This window comes from Mus caroli, unplaced genomic scaffold, assembly GCF_978045245.1.
Source record: "Mus caroli unplaced genomic scaffold, Mus_caroli_1 scaffold_8, whole genome shotgun sequence".
NCBI lineage: Eukaryota > Metazoa > Chordata > Mammalia > Rodentia > Muridae > Mus > Mus caroli.
Genome location: NW_028227263.1, coordinates 53,927,171 through 53,934,191, shown reverse-complemented (window position 1 = coordinate 53,934,191; position 7,021 = coordinate 53,927,171).

The following is a 7,021-nucleotide window of genomic DNA, read 5'->3' as shown; positions in this document are numbered from 1 at the left end:
ATAATGACACTTCAGAGCTTACAGCTTGTTTTCCTACCATCTGGAAAGTCAGTGAAATAGAATAATAAAATTAATGGCAATAATTCTAACACTTAGCAAGAGCTTTTTCTGTGTCAGACACTGTGCTGAGCCTCCAGAACTCACGTGGTCCTTACAACCCCAGGAGGTTAGTGAGCTGCTCAAGGTGAAGAAATGGACACAGTAAGCTCAAGATGAAGAAATGGACACAGTAAGCTTAAGTAATTTGTTCAACATCACACAATTTATAAGGAAGTTAATTTTCCTTCAACTTTTGAAAGGTTTGGTTCCAGACCTTATCACCTCAATTATTAATATATCTGTGTCAGAGCTAGAAAGCAGAATATATCAAAAATTGGAAATAAAAAGCCTGGTCACATTTTAATACCATTTCCAGTCACTCCAAAAGACAAGTTGTAACAACGCTGTACAATGCAGCTTTGTTTCATAAAAATTCGTTTCCATCTCGCAGCTCAACAGTGGTTAACATGAAAGTGTCTTCCAAAGCATGTAGTGTGCTGTTCACCCATACCTTCCTTTCAACCTACTCTGCCATCTCCACTAGGTGGCCATAATGATATTACAATCCCCCCCACCCAAAAAAATGCATCTTTAAAACCCTCTAAATCCTCCTCCTACCCGCAAAGGAAGTCCAGAGGAGCAGAAGATCCTGCAGGCTCTAGAGTCTTACTCTTTCTTTCTATTACTGTTCCCCGGGTCCATTCCCACAGTGCGCTACAAGAAGGAAGGAAATATATCCCTAGACCACCCCATCCCAGAGTTTCTGCTACCACCTTTGTCAAAGTTTTCCCCAACTATTCACAAGTGGCCATCATTGTTGGAGTTTGCTTTGGTCTGGCTACTTTGGCTGGTCTTTACTATTCCCCGTCCCAGAGGCAGCACACCACAATATGGATTTCAGGACTTCAGCACAGTCTCAATGGAGTGCTTACATAGCTGATTCCCAAACACTTCCATGTCATTTTTGTCCACTGGGCTTCAACTACCCTGAATATCATATGGGAAATATCTACATAGTATCTAGAACAGCCATTGCTCTGCATGTGGTTCATTTCCTTCCTAGAGTCCTCTCTTACTCCCCTGGTAACTCTACTGTAGAAGGGCTAATGTCCTCACCCTGCTTTTGTAAACAGACTGCTTGGCAGATGCTCTACATCATCAACCCTGTGACACATCTGACAAATATTGAGCCTCTGACAAAAATAGTTTCAAATCCCAATGCTCAGCATTATATAGGGGTACTACTATGCTGGGATCTGGGTCTGTGCTGTGGGTGGGTAACAAAGAGTGCAGCAGTAAAGAAGGGAGACCTCCAGAGGTTGGCAACCTAACCCTAAGCACACTATAAAAAGGACCAGCTCACAGCAAGCTGTTCTAGAAGCGCTATTCCACCTTCATAGCAATTCTATTTGTGTCAGCAAAAGAAGGAGGATGGAGCTTTCCACTCTGCTGCAATTGGAACCATCATCCCTCAGTTACAACAAGTGCAGTTTGATCTTTTTGTAAGCAAAAGGGATATTGTTTGAAAGGGATATTGCTCCTCTTGTTAGAACTTTCTCTGAAGAAACCGCTGTGCTCCTGGGCCATAGGCTTCATATTACAGAGGCATCTAAGGATATCCTCCGGTATCTACACTCCAAAAGGGCAAGAATTCTAGTTCTCCTCTGTAATGTTCTAAGAAATTTAAGGAGTCTGGATACTTATTTGGATAAACTGAAACCAAGAAGACTAATGTATTAGAGTCTCATTACCATGATGCATATCTGAGAGAATTTGGAAGGAGGAGAGATTTATGTGGACTCTTGGTTTCAGTGCATGGTCAGCCAGCCCTGCCATTTCCAGGCTGTGTTGAAGGAGAACATCATCCTGGAAGAATATGATCGACCAAAGCTGCTCACTGCAGGCAGCCAGAAAGCAGAGAGAGACAGACAGGAAGAGCGGAGGGAAATATAAAGCCTCAAGCACATGCCTCCAGTGAGTCCCTTCCTCCAACTTGGACTCACCTACTAAAAATTTACAGCACCTTCTAAAACAAAACCATGAAGGGGAACAAAGCCTTCAACACACAAGCCTGTGAGGGTCGTCCCCTATTTAAACAACCAACCCTTTTTCATATGCCCATCATCTGAAGAGCTGGCTCTTGTCAGAAGCCATGCTGACATTTTGGCACCCATTTGACAGATAGAGCAACATAAGACCTTGACTATGGGAGAAATGCTTTACTCAAGCCCATTTTCTATGGCAAGCTGAATAACTGGTGTGCTGTGCTGGACCCCCTCAATCTTACCCATAAGATTCAATGTTTTGGATCTTAAAATGGCTTTTAAAATTGAGGATAAACAAACCCAAGTTATGGAATATATTTGCTAAGAGCAACTGTGACTTTTTAAAAGCATGTTTATTCATAAACTCAATGCAACCATCACAGTGTGATAGAAAGGCATATTTAAGTAAAACCCTTTTGCCTTGCTATGTCTGTAGCAATCCTGCAGCAGAAGGTCCTCAGCTGTCATCCTAACTGGACATAAAGGTCTTTCTCAAGCTTTTTACAGAGCCCCTATTCTGCACATCTGCCTTTGAAGACTAACTCATGGTTTTGAAGTTTAGAGAACTTTTAGTTTAGAACTTTGTGTCTCTAAGTCCATCCCTTAAGGGTTTATTGTGTCACAGTATTGACATTCTGTGATTCTGGTGGTTGTCACTTCTAATATACCAACACAAAGATCCACATAATGCTTGAAGAGGTTCACAGTCCTGCTGATGTTCTGTACCACAGAGCTGACTTCTGGAGGAAACAGCAGCACCACCTCAGAATGAAGGATCATCTTCAGGACCGTCTTCCACAGCATAAAGAAGTCTTCCATTTCAGGCTACTTTTAGTGTCTCATATCATCCCTTCTCCCCTCCTCCACCCACAGCAGTTTTGAGTGCCGCAGTTTCCTGTGTTTCTAATTCTCTTATACATTCTCATAAACACTGATATTGGAATTCCCTCATCATATCTGTGTCTTCGATAAGAAAATATCAGCTCTTTCAATATGGATTTCTCAATGCACTTCCTTCTGTGTCATCTTAGGCTGTATAATGTGGCTCTGCCACATAACCACAATTGTCAGTTAAGTATTAGGTAAAAAATCCAAATGGAGCCAGCATCCCGATTCTACTGATCTAGGACTGGAATTATATGATTCTCAATTGAGCTAAATGTTCCCCAGTATATAGTTTGCTTCCTATCTGTATAATAAAACTCCAGCCAAAATCAGCCTGGAGAGGAAAGCATTTATTTAGCTTACAGCTTACAGTCTATCAAGGGAAGCCAGGGCCAAAACTCAAGACAGGAGCTTAAAGCAGAGACCATGGAGGGAAGCTGTTTACTGGCTTTGCTCCCCTGACTTGCTCAGCTTGCTTTCTTAGCTTGCAAGCTCAGGATTGCTTGCCCTAGGGGTGGCATCACCCTTAGTAGGCTAGGCCCTCTCTCAGGACAATCTGACAGAGGGATTTTCTTAGTTGAGATCCCCTTATCCTATATGACTCTAGCTCATTGTAAAAATCCTAAAACCCAGCAACACGATGGATGACAACAGTGTAGGAAATTCTTGAGCAAGGTCATACAGAATAGGAAAAAGATCTTTTCTGGAGTCAGACATTCAAAGCTTTAAATCCCACCCACAAAAGTTGTGTGGCACTAAACAAGTGCTTTATCCTCTTGGGTCTCAGTTTATTTGTCTATATACTGGAAGAAATCATTGCTGCTTGGCATTGTTGTCTTAGAGATAGGAGTCCATGTCCCAAGAATTCCTAGGTTCTATTCCTTTAAATCCTCATGTCAGTATCTGCCTCACTGAGCTCATTATAATTGGTAGAGTTACTATAATTAGTGATGTAACTATAAAGGGTGAGTCAGGTTTAAACGTTTCCAAAATAAATCTAAAACTATACAAACTATGGCTAAGAAACAACAAACATTAATGAAAAATGAATGGAAAAGTACATAATAGTAGATTCATACAAACTATGGCTCAGCGGGTAAAGCACTTATTTGTGCAAGCCTATGATTTGAGTCTCACCTGTGGATCCCATAGAGGAAAGAGAGAATCAGAGAACCAATTCACAAAGTTGTCCTCACCCACATGTGTCACGGTACATGAAACACACACACACACATTGCTCTCTCAGACACACTTGTCAGTTTTCACATGTGCTGTGGCCTTCTGCACACAACAGTCCCCACACTAGGATCTGCCACATCCACTCCTACCTTTTACCTATTCTCCCAAAGGAAAGCCACACAGAGCTTCCCACCCAGTAGGACAAGACGGGGTTATGTGTTTTCTTGGCAGCCATGCTTCCCTTCATGGTAGCTATTAGTCTCACAACCAACCTGAGACCAGGACCGTGTTTTATGTTTGTCTTTTCATAGTCTAGCATCATAAACCATGACTTTTTTGAAAGAACAAACGAATAGTTAGTGAGAAACACCAGGATATGTATACCACTATAAAATATACAATTCTTTGACAGTTTGTTGTTGTTGTTTTCTTTATCATTCTTTCCTCTGGTTGACTGTAATTGGCAGATGTGTAACTGTGAGTCTTTTACTTCCTGGTACACCCAGGAAAAAAGTTGTCCCAAAGGAGAGGCCCTTGGTCTTGCGAAGATCATATGCCCCAGGAAATGGGAATGCCAGGGCCAGGAAGCAGGAGTGGGTGGGTTGGGGAGCAGGGCAGGGGGAAGGAATAAGGGTCTTTCGGGATAGTATTTGAAATGTAAATGAAGAAAATATCTAATTTTTTAAAAAAAATCAAAGAAAAAAAAAGTTGTCCCAAGATTTGCAAAGGGTAAGGAGTAGCTGTCACTTTTAAGCCATGAAAACAATGTGATGTTAGCATAGCTCCCCCAATAATTTAGTGACAATGGACTCCTCTGTCTCAGGAATTACACAAAAACCTGTAAAATAAGTTTAGAAAGAACAAAGAACTGACCTCTATTCTTTCACACATACGCCCCCTAGTGCCAAGAACTAGCAAATATGCTAAAGTAGAAAATTAAATCTAGATAAAGCTATTTCACCGGCCTCTTTAATGTAAATGAAGAAAATACCTAATTAAAAAAAAAAGTCACATAAAAAAATGAACTGTAATCATCTGCAATATAGAAGAAGACTGACTGTGTGAGTGTACCAAGTGCATTCTCTTTCATTTATGACATCGAAACTGAACTAGAAGTGCCTGGAACTTCCAGTCATCCCAAGCAACTGTGCCAACCTTAGCCTTTGGTCCTTATGGTAGCTAGGTCTTTGAGAGAGTTTAGGCAATTTCATACGTGTGTGTATGTGTGTGTGTGTGTGTGTGTGTGTGTGGTGTGTGTGTAAATGTCTGATGTTCCTAGTTTCATGTCTTTTTAGGTTTGAGGATTGAAGAGAGGCATCTCTGTGGGTAGTTTTATAAGGTGGATTCATGAATTATTTTGCAAAGCTCATTACATTTATAAGACCTCTCTTGGATATTCACATGCTTGTGGGACAAGGTGCTGTATGTCTTTTTTTTTTCAATTTTTTATTTTATATATTTTCTGTTTATATTTTTACATATATTTTTATTTTTATTTTATTTTTAAATATATTTTTCTTTTCTTTATATATATTTCATATATTTTCTTTTTCTATTTTTCTATTTATATTTTTATTATATATTTTAATATTTTCTTCATTTACATTTCAAATCTGGAAAATACCCGCCCCCCGCCCTGCTCTCCTACCCACCCACTCCTACTTCTTGGCCCTGGCGTTCTACTGTACTGGGGCATATAAAGTTTGCAAGACCAAGGGGCCTCTCTTCCCAATGATGGCCAACTAGGCCATCTTCTGCTACATATACAGCTAGAGACACGAGCTCTGGGGGTACTGGTTAGTTCATATCATTGTTCCACCTATAGGGTTGCAGACCTCTTCAGCTCCTTGGGTACTTTCTCTAGCTCCTCCCTTGGGGGCTCTGTCTTCCATCAAATAGGTGACTGCGAGCATCCACTTCTGTATTTGCCAGGCACTAGCATAGTCTCACTCAAGACAGCTATATCAGGGTCCTTCCAGCAAAATCTTGCTGGCATATGCAATACTGTCTGCATTTGGTGGCTGATTATGGATGGATACCTGGGTGGGGCAGTCTCTGGATGGTCCAAACTTTGTCTCTATAACTCCTTCCATGGGTATTTTGTTCCCTATTCTAAGGAGGAATGAAGTATCCACACTTTGGTCTTCTTCCTTCTTCTTGATTTTCTTGTGTTTTGCAAATTGTATCTTGAGTATTCTAAGTTTCTGGACTAATATCCACTTATCAGTGAGTGCATATCGTGTGTTCTTTTGTGATTGGGTTATCTCACTAAGGATGATATCCTCCAGATGCATACATTTACCCAAGAATTTCATAAATTCGTTGTTTTTAATAGCTCCACTGTGTAAATGCACCACATTTTCTGTATCCATTCCTCAGTTGAGGGACATCTGGGTTCTTTCTAGCTTCTGGCTATTATAAATAAGGCTGCTATGAACATACTGAAGCATGTGTCCTTATTACCAGTTGGAACATCTTCTGGGTATATGGCCAGGAGAGGTATTGCTGGATCTTCCAGTAGTACTATGTCCAATTTTCTGAGGAACTGCCAGACTGATTTCCAGAGTGGTTGTACAAGCTTGCAATCCCACCAGCAATGGAGGAGTGTTCCTCTTTCTCCACATCCTCGCCAGCATCTGCTGTCACCTGAATTTTTGATCCTAGCCATTATGACTGGTGTGAGGTGGAATCTCGGGGTTGTTTTGATTTGCATTTCCCTGATGATTAATGATGCTAAACATTTTTTCAAGTGCTTCTCAGCCCTTCAGTATTCCACGGTTGAGAATTCTTTGTTTAGCTCTGTACCCCATTTTTAATGGGGTTATTTGAATTTCTGGAGTTTGCTTCTTGAGCTCTTTGTATATATTGGATAT